Raw genomic sequence first — 16,034 nt, 5'->3', positions numbered from 1 at the left:
AATAAATCTAAGGATTTATTTAATAGGTTCATTTTCATAGTCCCCTTTTGATTAATTAATTCAAATTAATTAATCCTCCTCCCACTTCAATCAATTCTTCTAATCCTCTAATTAATTAAAACAAATCAATTTATGAGTTGTTGATAATTAATTAGTCTTTTCCTATTATTTGAATTTTTAAATTCAAATTACCCACATGCCTCCTAACTTCTAACCACCTAACCTAACCATCCCTCTAACCTAACCCATTCCACCTAACCTTGGGTTTAACTAGTCATGTCCTATCTTGCACATTCTAACCTCCTTATCCTAACCTCCTATGGTGTGGATATTTTCTTCTTGAGACACATGGCACTTTGGCCACATGTCTCCTCTCTTGGGCACTTGCCCTTTTATGAGCAAATCTCCTTAACACCTATCACCACATAGATGACAAGTGTCTCTTCCTCCAACCTCTTCTCCAACCTCCTCCAATTTCACCCTTGATATCTTCAAACTCAATCTTGACTGTTGATTCCTGCCACCTTACCCCTGGCCTTGGAAATCCTATAAATACCCCTCATTTTGGAGCAATAAGGATCCCATCTCATTTTCATCTTAGGCATTGTTACTATAGGCATATCCATTCTAGCATATCACTTGAGCATTGTTATTATAGGCATTTGCATCTTAGATCTAGTTTAATTTGATCATTTTCTAGCATAATTGTTGAATCATGTAGCTTAATCAATCTCTTTTATAGCTTAATTACATCATCATCATCATAGCTTAATCATGCATATCATGAGCTTAATTAGTCTCTTGGATCAATCTAGCATAACCAATCTCATCTTTGCATTATCATTTCAAATCCTCCATCTAGGTGTAGTCAAGTCACTAGGATTGCTTATCCAGATCTGAGAGAAAATCCATACGCACATCTCTTAGGAGGTGATAGATCACTTTGTCATGGTTTTATATTTCGTTTGCTTATGATTTTCTAACCATGCTTGTAATGATCTATTGAGTGTTTTGTGTTGCAGCTGCAGGTATCACGCACATCATAGAGCATGACATTTAGTATACACAAGAAGTGAGTGTCGTGGTGGGAGAGCCAGTGCTACCAAAAATCTCTATCTATCTGCTTGTTTGTGGTATTCTATTGTTGCAGAGGCTCTATTAAATGGTTTTCACTTTCTAGCCTAGGTTGTATGTCTTTTGCGTGTATTCAATGCTTATACCAATGAATTTTGTAACATTGGGCTAATTTAGACCCTTGTCACACTTAGTACAAGCGTTGCCTTGGCCAATGTGTTTGTCACTTTTTGATTTTTCTTTCCAAGAGTAGATAAAAATCCAAAACATTCAAAATTGACCAAATTTGACCAAATTTTACCCATTAACTGTCAAAACTAAGTTTCAGCATCTCCACTTGAGAAACGACGTCTCCACCTCTATTTCAACGTCTCTACCACTGAAGATTGGTGTCTCTATTTCTAAGGATTGGTGTCTGCGATTATATTTCAACATCTCCACCCCAATCAAAATTTAACTGATTTCACTCATGCACCATGAACCCAAGTCCCTCAAGCATCCCAAAAAGTCAATTTATCTCCAAGTCAAGAAGAAGAAGCCAAGTTCCAAGCAAATCCTCAAGCGTAAAAAATTATTGTACATCAACCACAAAATCTTGTTGAAACATTGTACCTTACATTGTTTCCATGATTATCTTCATGGTTACAATAATGAGTGTGATGAGGAACCTTTAAGAACTTGTGCCTTCCATCAAAGATCAATATTATCCCAAGGAATCAATAGGAGTGATCGCATCTCATTGTCCAACTTACCCATACCAGAAATCACTTATTGAATCATTCCCATCTAAGGTAACCTTCATTCCATCCCTCTTCTCCAATCTACCTTTCCTTTCATAACATTTGTCATATTTCACCTTTAAGGACTTAGCACATCAATAAACAACCTTAATCCCACTTCAATCAATCAATCAATGAACCTCCCAATCCAAGGTAAGCACTTTGCAAAGTTTGGCTTATACCTTTTATCATTCGTCAACATTAACCTTGTGCTTGAGAAAAAATCTATCTCAAGTATATCGTTTAACCGATCCTAATCATTTGGGTTGGTCAAAACCCTAAATCTTTTGCCCTATTTTGCTTAGGAACAAAGTTTATCCTAAGTAGAAGAAGGTTTGATCAAATCTTAATCCAAGGTCCGAGTTTAATCTAGCTTGGTTGTTGCCTTGCTTTGTGGCCCACATCATTGACCCCTACACCTTATCTATGTCATAATCCAAGGGCTAATATATAATCCAATCAATCCCATCCCAATTCAAAGACTATCCAACCAAAGTCAACCTAATCCAAATTAAATCAAATCAAAATTTGTCAAGTCCTTCTCATCACTTTTTCTCACCAAATCCAAATTATTCCAAAGTCCGTTCTTATCACTTTCATCTTTAAGGTTACCCATGCATGGTCTTTACTTACTCCCAAAAAGTGAAGATGGCCGCCGAGGGCAATGAGATGCCTAAGACTAGTCACCTTTTCGATCATGATCCCCAACAAGAGGAACAATTTGTTGACCAACCTGAGCATTCCCTACACTTGAAAAATTTCATGGATGATCCCTACAATCAAGAAATTATAAAAAACTTCTTCAAGGTTAATCCCAATGGGCTTGTAGCCTAGCTTATTAGTCAAGGGGCATGTTTGCCCCTAAACTTTGACAGATCCATTCTTGACGCCGCTAAGGAAGGTGACCTTGTGAACCACCCTATTCTCGATAACATTCTTTCTCTGCCACCTGTGACATTTGCACCTCCAACCTCCTTGCCACCGATTTCTATACCTCCAAGCACTTATAATCTGAACATCTCCCAACCTCCTAGGTCATCTACACCTCTTTATAATTGGATCAACTACATTAACACTAGATTGCCTCCCATCAACACCATTTTTGCGCGCATCCTTTGATAACTTTTCAACCCCATGTTTCCTCTTACCAATATATTGGTGGTCATATACCATCTATGTCCAATCAAATCTCAGGGTCTAATTTAGATCACTACATCCCTAACGTCCAAAATCAATGGCCTTGCCTCATGAAAGAAATTCAAGACATGAAGGACCTTATCAATAATTTCAAGGATGGAACTCATAAAAGACCTTACACTTTCAAAGAAAATTTTCCTTGTCCATATGATCCTTCTATTTTGGTTGCTCCATACCCCTAGGTTTTGAAATGCCTAAGTTTAAAAAATACAAAGGCAAAGGTTTCCCAAGAGACCATGTTCGCGAATTCTACATCATTTGTCAGGAGATCTCTTATAGTGATTTCTACCTTAGAAGACTTTTCCTTAAGATTCATAGTGGAGATGCCCTCGCTTGGTTCTTCATCCTACCTCATGGCTCCATCAAGTTATTCTTGGACCTAGTAGAAAATTTTGTGTCCCATTACACATATAACATTGAGAATGATGCATCCATGATGGACCTATGCAACAAAAAGTAGAGGCCCGGAGAAACCTTTACTAATTTCATCCAAAGGTGGTGACGTCTCACTAAAAAATTCCCTTGGGATATACCAGAGTCATACCAAATTGAATTGTTTCAACGTAATCTGGTACCAGAAATATCTTGTCCCTTGACCTGTCAATGCTTGGACTCATTTGAGAAAATCACTAAGAAAGGGCTAGCCTTAGAGTGTGTCCTCTTAGAGGAAGGAACATTGAAACCTTATCAAAAATCTAATCAAGGTTCTTCCTCCTATAATGATAAGCATAAGTATTGGTCCAAAAATAAAAATGTCATTAATGATGGAGTCACTGATGCCAAGCATGTTCAAACTGTGACCATCCCCACCAAACTCACCACCACCAATAATCAATTCAATGCTTAACCTAATCCCCACAACCAATCCCAAACCCATACTAATGTCTCCATCCAAGGCCTACCTCCCCATTCCAATAATCAATCCCAGCGTGAGTACACCGTACTCATCGAACTAGTACAGGTCATCTTCCAAAAGCTTGTCAAGGCCAGAGTCCTTGTCTTCCCAATGACCCATCCTTTTGATGCAAATCTACAAAAAGCCAGATGGTAGAATGATAATGAATATTGTGACCTCCATTGTGTCCAAGGTCATGATACACGCAAGTGTATGAAACTAAAGAATTATATTCAAGACCTAATTGACAAGGGTGATGTTGAGGTCACAACTGCCAAACCTGGTGATACAAAAGATAAACTCAAAATGTACCAAGACCCCTTCCCCAAACATGGTAAGGATAAATCTTCATTATCTCATGAATTCCACTATGATTACACTAACCACATCACTAGCTTTGAATCCTTGGTAGGCCACATAAAACGTGTTAATACCCATGTCAATACCATTACAATCCAATGAGCTGACTCCCAATCCATTCCTCATGGACCTAGGGTAACTATTCAAGGTGCCCCTCCCCTGCAATCGTCAAGTAGCTAAAATAGTCATTCAAGGTGCTTCGCATTCCATATCACATCCCCAAAATGAATGTAACATCACCACCCAAAGAGGGAGAGTAATCATTCAAGATGCTCCCCTTCCTCCTCCACAAGCTCCCATGTCATCTACCCGTCGTTACGATATTCCTTGATCACCTCGGTAAGATACCTATAGAAATCTCCATCTTGGAACTCCTCAAGACTTCACCCATCCATAAAGAGATCCTCGAACAATCCCTTCTGGAATCTTGTGTCCCAAATAACATTAATGTAGCCCAATTCCAAGCCCAATTCCAAGCCCTCATTAGCAACCTTGCTACACAATATTATCTTGTTTTCACATCCAAATATGCACCATTTGTAGACCCATCCCACAATAAACCTCTTCACATTGAGGCCATCATCTAAAAGCATAAAGTCAAGAGAGTCCTTATAGACGATGGATCTAGCTTAAATCTTTGTACATATAAATTTATCAAATGACTCGGTATCTCTAAAGACTTGGTTGACACATCCGGCAATATCACAATTAAAGCCTATGATGATGTAGAAAAGGCACCATAACACTACCTCTTCAAGTGTGTCCTACAATGGTGGAAACTACATGTCAAGTCTTAGACCTTGATCTCCCCTATAATATCCTCCTCGGCCATCCATGGATCCACTTCATTCAATTTGTTCCATCCACTTACCATCAATGCCTTAAATTCCCTTACAATGGCAGAGAGATCACAATCTCGGCTGATCCGCAACCCTTTCAGTATTGCAAACTCCTTGAGGGAAAGCATCCCTTTCATTTCCCACTCAATACACCCATTCCTCAACCTCCATTTGATCCATCAAATTTCGCATCCACCTCTTCCCAACCTGAGATCAAGGTTGAGATTATTGACAATGGCTATGTAGAATACACACTTCAAAATGTACTCTGTGTGGGTCAACTCCCACCCTCTCCTAAGTCATATGGTAAACCTAAAGAGATTGAGATCCAAAAGAAACCACTGATGAAATGCAAAAAGACCACCTTTGAGAAATGGGGCCCACTTGATGAAGAGAACTTGGAAACTAATGTCCCTTCTTGGTTGTATCGAGAAGAAGACGAAGCATTAGCAGATATACCCAAGAAAATGTATCCTAAGGCATCTACTATTGTAGACAAGATGGGCTATAAAGGACATGGTCTTGGACCTCAAGAACAAGGAAGACACCTATATCACCAATATAATACAAACACAATAGGGGCTTGGGTTACTCACCAGTGCCTAAGGTTACTATCACTGGTGCTCCGACAGATCCTCCCTCTGAAATCAAAGACTCTAATGAAGAGGAGTCCACTGAAATACCTTTCAAATACCTTGACAATATCTTTGATGATTTCTACGTTAATGTTATCACCCTTGTCACCCCTCCCACCTCATTCGAACTCCAACTCATTCACCCCGAACTCATTGATTAGGACCAACGAGGACCACCTGCCCTGGACATCTGTGCTGATGATAATGCCCTCTTGGCACTACTCAACATGCAAGACCTCAGGGTTCACACATCTATGAATGGAATCCATCTCAACAAGGAGGCATACTTTGGTAGTCAAGTCAAATCCCTTAGTCACAAAAATAAAAATTAAAAGCAAAAGTCTCATACTGAAAACCTCTCTGAGACACCTTTGGATTCATACTAAGTGAAAATAGAGGAAGTATCTTCTAGAGAAAACCTAGATCAGGTGCTAGAAGATGAGGGCCTTGATCGACCTACCATGGTTCCCCCGTATCAGGAGAAATCATCATTGTTGGTCAAAGAAACCAACACCATCAACATGGGTACCAATGATAATACGAAGAATGTGCTTATTGCAAAGTCCCTCATAGATCAGGAGAAACAAAATTTCATAAGCTTCCTCAATGAGACACAAATCAACTTTGCCTAGTCTTATGCAGACATGAAAGGCCTTGATCCAGAATAGGTAGTCCACAATCTCGTTGTTAGATCAGATGCTAAATTGGTGAAATAGAAGCTCTGCAAGATTCATCCACATATTTCCTTGTTGGTCAAAGTAGATCTATAGAAGATGTTGGATGTTGGATTCATTAGGCCCATTGATTATCTTGAGTGGGTCTTCAACATTGTACCTGTTGGCAAGCCCACTGGGGGCATAAGGAATTGCACAAATTTTAGGGACCTCAACAAAGCATGCCCAAAAGATGATTTCCCCTTGCCAAACACAAACATGATTATAGACCTAACAACTGGACATGAGATGCTTTCCTTGATGGATGGTTTCTCTCGGTACAATCAAATGAAGATTGGTAAGGAAGACCAACACAAGATGACCTTCACCACTCCTTGGGAAACATTTTGCTATCAAGTCATGCCCTTTGGGTTAAAGAACACAGGTGCAACTTATCAGAGAGCAATGACAACCATCTTTGATGACCTCTTACATGATATTATGGAAGACTATGTGGATGACCTCCTTGTCAAGTCTAAGACACATGAAGACTGTATCCTTGTCTTGAGAGGAATCTTCAAAAGGCTAGAGAAATACAAGCTATGCCTTAAGCCTAAGAAGTGTGTATTCAAGGTCACATCTAGAAATCTATTGGGATTAATAGTCTCTTGTGGAGGAATTGAAGTATATTTGACCAAAGTAAAATCAATCATGGAAATGCCTCCACCTGAGACACTTAGGCAACTTCGTAGTCTACAAGGTAAGATTCAATCCATCCACTGGTTCATTGCACAACTCATAGACAAGTGCCATCCTTTTGCACATCTCCTATGTAAGGAAACCAAGTTTAAGTGGTTCTTCTTATGTTAGAAGACCTTTGATAAACTAAAATAATATTTGGCCTCCCCTCTAGTATTGATGCCACCTATATCAGGACAACCCCTTCTCCTATACATTTCAACAACTACGATGGCTATGGGGGCATTACTTGCACAAAATGATGACAAAGGAAATGAACATACAATATATTACATCACTCGCACTCTTGTGGCATATGAACTCAATTATACTCCCATAGAAAAAGCATGCCTTGCGGTGGTCTTTAGTACTTAGAAGCTTCACCACTACATGCTTAACAAAAAGACCAAACTCATAGCAAAAATTGATCCCCTCAAGTACTTGTTGTTTAAGGCCACTCTCACTGGGCATATAGCTAAGTGGGTTATGTTACTAAGTGAGTTTGACATATAGTATGTGGACAAAAATCAATAAAAGGACAAATCATGGCTAATCAGGTGGCTAACACGCCCATTCAAGGAGATCACCCCCTCATAGCATAATTCTCTAATGATATCATCATGACTGTCACACACTCCACTCAATGGTAGTTATACTTTGATAGTTCCTACATGCAACATGGATCAGGGGCAGGAATTTTGATGATTGCATTCCTAAGTCTTACAAGATAGCCTTTGCATGTACAAATAACATAATAGAGTATGAAGCTCTTATTACTGGACTTTGTTTAGCTATTCAATGGAAGATCATAGAGCTACAAGTCTATGGAGACTCCCAACTCATCATTAAATAAGTTAATGACAAGTATCAAACAAAAGATGACAAGTTGCTCCCTTATCGCCGCATGGTTGAAGACTTCAAACAACACCTCACCTTCATCCAGTTTGAGAAAGTTCCTAGGACAAACAATAGAGTTGTCGATGCAATGGCTACAATTGGTTCCCTCTTGCAGATGCCCAAAAATAGTCAGAAATGTGAGTTCTTGGTCGAGCATCTTTTAAAACTGGCATATGATGTCCTTGAATCAGACATGGTATGTGTCCTTGTTGGTCTTGATTCTCCATGGTACCAAGATACCTTTGCTTACCTTCACGATAACACCATTCCTCCCCATCTTACCAAAACCCAACAATAGACGTTCATCCGTCGATCTGCTCGCTACACTATCTTGGGTGATACTCTATTTTGAAGGCACTTTGATGGAACCCTCCTAAGGTGTTTAGAAAAAGAAGAGGGTGAATGAGATCTACATGAAGTACACAAAGGTATCTATGGAGCACACTCAAGAAGCCTCACTTTGGCTAAGAAGCTCTTACACACAAAATACTACTTGCCTATAATGGAGCAGGATGCCTATCACTATGTGAAAAAATGTATCCCTTGTCAGTAGCATGGTGACAAGATTCATGTCCCTTCTCAGGATCTGTAGCCTTTTATCACACTGTGGCTCTTTTCATAGTGGGGGCTCGATCTCATCAGAAAAATCCATCCCACCTCATTCGATGGCCATAAGTTCATAATAATCGCCACTAAATACTTCACCAAGTGGGTGGAAGCCATACCACTCACCTTCACCACTGGCAAACAAATTTCCAAGTTTATCCTCAATTATTTAATTTGTCACTATGGAATCCCTAAGGTTATCATTACAGATAACGATAGAACCTTCAAAAATCAGGATGTTAAAGAATTATGCCAGAAGTTCGTCATCCAACATTGCTTCTCCACCCCGTACTACTCGCAAGGTAATGTTCAAGTCGGGGCTTCAAATAAAACCCTCATCAAAATCCTTAAGAAAATAGTTAATGAAGTTGATCATGATTGGCACTTGCAACTCCATCCTGCCCTTTGGGCCTACTGCACAAGAATTCACAACCCCATAGGAGATACACCATAATCCTTATCCTTTGGTTTTGAATTCATACTACCCCTTGAGATCAAGATCAAGATCCCCTCACTCTGAGTATCACTACAGAACATCCTTCTTAATGAAGAATACAGAGTGGCCAGACTACAAGAGATGGAAATGCTAGATGAAAGGTGTCTCAAGGCCTTAAATCACCTCTGGGTATATTAGAATCTCCTACAACTCAGCTACAACAAGAAATTCATAACCCAAGAATTTGACATTGGTGATCTTGTCCTTATGGAAAATCAGAAAAATCTCCAATATCGTGAGAAGAAAGGCAAGTTTGAGCCTAATTGGCTTGGACCTTATGTTATCACCACAAAATATGGATCAGGAGCCTATTAGTTGGCTACACCTGGAGGAGGTCCTTTGAATGAGCCCATGGACATCATGCATCTAAAGAATTTTTATGGCTAATCTTCAGAGATTCCAGTTTTTAAACATAAAAAAAAAGATCAAAAAAATTTAAAAAATCATTAAAAAAATGAAACAAGCAAAAAAAGTAAAGAAAAGATTTCGTCCATCAGTGAAAACCACTTTGTGGCGCTATGGGCAAGTAACTTGGTGAAAATATTATTCCAGGCATCAAGTTAAATAGGTCAGATCCACAGTCTGTTTGGACACCTATCCCCCCGCTTGCATTACCCCCCGTCCAACATCCATAATTTTTTAGTAATGTAAGCCATTAATTCGCCACTTAGTCCATCATATGCTCCCCTTATTTGTGTAGGTACTTTTGTCTTGATCATCTACATCATTTTCCTTGACTCCTTGCATTTGATTCTCCCCCATGAGATGATGAGCTTTTGTCCAAGTTGTGAATAAAAATTGTCCTAGTATAACTAAGCTTTTGTCCCATCACATTGAGCTTCACCCGCTTTCTGAGCTTATTCTGTCAAACTAATATTCTTCTTGACTTTTGTGTCACTCAAGCACCCATCCACACTGTGCAAACCAAATCTCAGCAATGAGATTCCATATCTACATCCGCTTGTACCTCCATTTGCTCTATTGCCTACACCAATCCTATTAGCCACCTTTTTTCCCATTGGGATGCATCCTTCCCATGACTGGCATGTTATCACAATCCTATTCCTACTCTTGGCAAGAGATGTCAATTGACCATTTGTATGTCATTTGCATGTTTGGTCTTGTCACTTGGTTTTCATTTTGTGTCATATGACTACTCTTATCTAGGGCTACCACGATCACCCTATATCTTGGTATGTCTTGGGTTGGTGTATCTTGGGGCATCTTTTGTGGTATGTTATGTTTGATGGTTTCTCTTGTATGAACATGTAGTCTCCCATTTACATATTAATGGTGTTTGTGAGCCTGTGTGCATTGAGATACCTATTGTCTAAGAGTCTAGTCCATGCCTTGGACATTCACAACATCCCGATTCCTATAATCAGTGGTGTATATGATCCTTAGAAATATAAAACTAGATATGCTCTCCACATCTACACAAAAATAAATCCAACAACCCCCCCTCTCCCCATTCATTCATCATTCATCCATTATGGAGACTCCAATTTATTCATTTCTTTTCCTTTCTCCCATCTATCTAGTCCTATTCATTGTATTATGGTTGGCTCATTACAAAAAAATGTTCATCCCTATTCCATTGCATTTTCATGCCCACTCATATTAGTGTTACATGCCATATTCACATACACCTTTGCATCATGTCATCCATTTTCATTTAGTTGCATGTTACATTAAATTCTTTTGCATAAAGGTTATGTTGATGGCCCTTTTATACTCACCTAACATGCAAGCTTTGAGAAGCACAACCTCTCCTTAAAAGAGCTAAGATTACGAAATCCTTGCTCTCCAAGGTTTTGTTTGTCGAGTCACAATGGTGCTTGGGTAACTCAGGGCTCAAATGACTTGTTCAATCAAGGTGGTATTGTTGGTCACATAAGACACTTACACGAATTGCTTAGAAATAAAATGCAAAATATGTGAAGGGATAAAGGAAAGACAAAAATAGCCACGCAAGTTCATTAATCAAAGATAAGTACTTTCACACAATCATATATTATCGATAATAAAATAGATAGTAGCAGGTTAAATTTCCATCCACATGTGAGGTCTACGATCTTACATGAAGATGGAGTTGATTAAATAACCTCACATACCGTAACAATGAAATCCATAAAATCTAGAACATTCATGCTATCTAAGATGAGAGAAGATATCAGATCACACAAAAACTAACTTCATTCAACACAGACCATGGAACAGGTCATCCACAAAGCAACTTGCATTGATCACTTATGAAAGAATAATGGTAGATACTTAGTAAGTTTAACAAAGTTTAGAATTAAAATGTTGAAAATGAAAATACTGGTAATAAAATCCTAACTAGGACCTCCAATCTTCAATTTTCGGACCCTTGAAATGGTCTGATTTATTACATTTATAGTACCATGCCCCCTATTTCCTAGGCATAAAACATGCCCTATAACCTAGTTACAAAATGGTGGGAGTTGCAGTCAACATGCAAGTTGCTGCTTTTGAACTCCACTCAGCCAATAGCTCATGCATACAAACATTGAGTCTTCTTCAGGTGTGGTTGTGTCTGCAACCTCCACGTGGGTGTGTTTGGCTGGGAGTGGTGCTCATGCCTAACAGGTGCAATCAAGGTATAGTTCAAAAAACTACAGCTATCAAAGGTTGCACTAGGAGTTAACCTTTTGTTTGTTGTCTTCACTTCCTATAACTGCAGTAGTTATGCATGTAGCAATTTATCAAGGAAGATGGTGGGTCCGACACATATTCAACTTGAAACTTTGAATCCATTAGGATTTCCCCGATCTCCTCCATTTTATCAACTGTTTCATCCATCATTTGTGTGGCTTGGTGACACTAGAGAACTAGATACATATAGCTATCCATAGTTAAGACATCAAACTTGGTAGTTGGTGGGAAGTACTCAGCTATGTATGCATCCCATCACCCAAGGACTATCTCTCGGTGAAGTGTACCATACTATGTTAGATTTATGCCATATGTGTCCAATAACGTTGTTAGATATTATTCATATTGCTCCAATAGACCAAAGAGGGATGGATGTCTCTTGAGTACCTTGGCCCTATATTGATCCAACACATCCACTTTTAACTCCAAAATATCAACACATGACTGCAAAGTGTTGAGATCTTCTCCGCCTAACAAGTTCTCCTTCCTTATCACATCTTCACCCATTCCTTTGATTTTCTTGAGTAGTTTGGCTTCTTTTGAGAACCTTTTTTACTGAGTTTCCCATCGTGTGGAGTGGTAGATGAGGCCCTTTTCAAGGAGGTGGGTATCTTCATATATCTCCATAGTCTCCTGCAAGAATACCCTTTGTCACAATCCTCATTATTCTCATAAAATTATTAATTCATAATTAAATTAATTATGGTTTAGTTAATTGTAAAATATGATTTATTATTGCATGAATTTTAATATTTAAATAAATATATGTATTGATTTTATCCTAAATATAATAAATTAAAAAAATATATTAATATTTAAAATTATTAACAATATTTAAAAAAAAATATTTGTAATATATTTTTTAATAAAAAGAATGAATTTATAGTTAAAGAACATGTTTATTCATTTTAAATAAACTGAAAACTTAAAATAAATCAATCAAATAAAAGAAAATCTTTTATTCTAAAAGTTAAAAAAATGGTTTGTTTTTCTTAAAAGGCATGTTGAGTCTAAATAAAACAAAATTTTAAATTACCTTATTTCATACTAATGTATGACTTTTATTAGTTCTTGCCTACAGGAAACTATAGCAGAGGCATAGCTTTTTAAACAGTGATTAATCTTTCTTTCCGTAGCCAATCAAATTGCGAGAAATTTATGCATAGATTTATTTTCTGCTATATGATATAAGAAGTTGCATTTTTTTTAAGCTAAATTTTTATGGAAGGTATTTTGGCTGCCTCTAATTCGCAATGTAGATGGCTGGCAGTTGCTTTCTCATATATCAAGAAGAGAGAACACACTCCTTCCTAGGACAAGGCCTGCAAAAAGATCTTGGGATGCTTGGGCCTGCAAATCCTTCGAATCTCCAAAACTTCTGGAGATCACCGTACGTGCAGTGACAAATAATAATTAGGACAAACACTTGGCGGTTGGGGTTTAATTTCTTTCATATGCTTTACCAGGGAGCACGTATTTTCCAAAAGTGAGCTATTAGTTTGTTAGGGTATATTTGGCAAAAAATAAATTTAAGTGCAAATACAAAGAATTTTCATGGCTGGTTTGTGCAGAGGTTTTAGATAGGCTTTGAGAAGCAAAGCATTGATTCTTCATTGTGGTGATTTTGGTATGGGTGTTCCGAGCCTTGCTCATAGACACACTACACATTTGGAATTAGCTGTTCCGAAACCAAGATTTGAATCCCCATCGATCTTGGAGAGCTATCTTTTGTGGAAGAACAACAATGATCAAATTCACTTAGCGAATGCCCATCCTTCTCTTTCAAAGGTAAATTTTTCCACCCAAGACATGGCTCGAGTATTGAGATTTATAAATTTTAATGTTATGAAAAGAAAGTTGTCCTGCATTTCATAACAACAATTGGTCAAGTTGTGCTTGGATTGTATAAAGAGCTTGCCTCAAGATGGGGGAAGAGCAATCGAGAAAATTCCTCAGGATTGGCTAGAATGTGTATCCTCATTCTCAGCAAGTACCCATTTCAATTCGTTTCAATTTACTGTTATAGTGCTGCAAATAGGTTGGAATAATGCTATGCTCTAAAAATATAATATTTGGAGTTGTTAAATATGAGCTCAATTCATATTGTCTTTCTTCAAATATTTTTCCATTGTCTTGTGTTCACTTTTGTCAAGTTGCATATTTTTTACTATGAATATTTATGATAATTTTTTGGCATGTCCATATTGGAGTTTCTAGCGGCTTGTAGAGGCTCGCTCCATTTTCAATAGTTATCAGGGCTTGATGTCTTATTTCAATAAGAGAGAACGCACAATTCCTGAGGTGTGGCAGAAATCAGAAAACTATTGCGGTAGTTATCAAGCATAATGCCTTTGGAAAGGCATGCAAAGTGGTGTCATGCATGTAAACCTTTTTGAAAGCAAATAATGTAAACATGTTTTACGGTCTAGATTTTTAAGGAGGAAAATTATAGGTATTCAAAACTCCCGAATGATGAATCCTCCTACTTGAATATTCATATCTCTTGAATATATTTGCTCCAAGGTTGATTTTAGCTGATATTCAGATCATCTCACTTCAGGAAATTCCAATTCCTTCAGCCAACTGGGATAAGTGTTGAGTCTTTGCATTCATTCGTGAACATGCTATGGTGCTTGCATTTCCATTTTCTTTTATAAATTCTTCCCATGTTGGAGTACTCTTGTGAGATGTAGAAAAATCCCCTTCTAAGTGGGAAGTCAAAAAGTTGCCTCTCTGTTTCAAATCCCATAGTTGAATTCACCACTTCCGACAAAGAGGTGATTGCACATTCGCTAGTGGTAATGCTTTCGTTAGACTGATAGAATTTCCTTTAGGAAAAATTAATTTTCGTTGCCTATGGAAACTCGAGATTTGATCATAAGGGAGAAACCACTCGTATCTTTTTCGAATTAGATTTTCAGATCATTTATAAGTAATTTCTATATTAATGACTATTTTATGTTCCATTTAAAATCAGTCTTCAATGGAAGATACGCTGCCTCTGTTTAAAATATTTTCCATTCTATGTCTTGAACTGTTTGAGAGTTAAAAGTTACCTATTTATAACATTATTTTAACATATGGTTGCTGACAATCTCTGGCGGTTCTCTACTTTTTTTATGATGGCGAAATGAAAGAGCTAATTCAAAATTTTAATTTTGGGGCTTTGAACACATTTTCAGGTTCAAGCGCTGGAGCAGTTCGAACAATTCCATGAAAATTTGGTCGAAGTTGTTGTGCACCAAATGTGAATGGAGAACTACCCAACAAAATTTTGAGGCAAATCTTTTGTGTTTTCGAAGATGTTTCATAAAAAGACTTGCACTTTGAAAAGATTTCATAAATCTTTGGTCCTCCACCAAAGATTCCATCTTTATCAGATTCCCTGGTAAAAATGGCTATAATATATTGCTTGGCATAGGAACAGAGCTCGTTTTCTCCTTTTGTGTTTTATTTCTTTTCTTTCTTAGGAAAATATGCTTCCAAAGAGAGTTGGGTACCCAAGTATTTGTAAATCAGGCTTCTACCTTGAAGAGTAGAGACATTTTTCTCGAATTCTAGTGCACCCACCCTTGTATACTTCTGTGAGGTGATTCTATTTGTTGCAAAATTGTTTTGAGAGGATTATTTTTCCAATCTTGTTAAGAAACAACCAATCAAGGTGTTTCACACCATGGTTGGTAATTAGAAGCTAATATTTTCTTGAGGCAAGATTTTCTGATTTCTCTGTAAAGTTTTTCATGTAGATTAGGATTCAGGCATTGTTCAACAAACATACTGGTCTTCTTTAAATAATTTTATTCTATATGTTGGAATGTTGAGTTTTATGTAAAGGCTCATTTGTTCAACTTACTGGTTCTGTAAGTTTGCTTAGAATAACTAGAATTTAGAAATTGTCAATGAAAATTTTTATCATTATTATTTTTTGAGTTGAAAGTGGGCTAAACCGTGCATTGAATACTGGATTGCCAGACACAATGATAGTATTGAAGTTTCAACATTACTTTAAAAAATTATTTGAAAACAAAGACTTGCATCTTGTTTGAAATTTAGATTTTGTAATGTCAGTTATTAGTTTTATGGTTTTATTTTAACGGATTATTGGAAAGCTCACTTTAACAACATATATTTGTTTGCTCACTCAAGTTATTTTGTTGTTGGTCTATACACGAATACTACTTTAGTTCTT

General features: G+C 37.5%; 1 long non-coding RNA gene across 1 annotated transcript; it reads left to right on the top strand.

Moving 5' to 3' along the window:
• The first annotated feature begins 13,051 nt into the window (after nucleotides 1-13,051).
• LOC131044757 (uncharacterized) lies at nucleotides 13,052-15,563 on the top strand. The gene is made up of 2 exons (XR_009372813.1): nucleotides 13,052-13,633; nucleotides 15,028-15,563. It is a non-coding gene; the product is annotated as an uncharacterized LOC131044757 (long non-coding RNA).
• Nucleotides 15,564-16,034: the final 471 nt, after the last annotated feature.

This window comes from Cryptomeria japonica, chromosome 1 (assembly GCF_030272615.1).
Source record: "Cryptomeria japonica chromosome 1, Sugi_1.0, whole genome shotgun sequence".
In the NCBI taxonomy this organism is placed as follows: Eukaryota; Viridiplantae; Streptophyta; class Pinopsida; order Cupressales; family Cupressaceae; genus Cryptomeria; species Cryptomeria japonica.
This window is presented reverse-complemented; position numbering and strand designations above follow the sequence as displayed.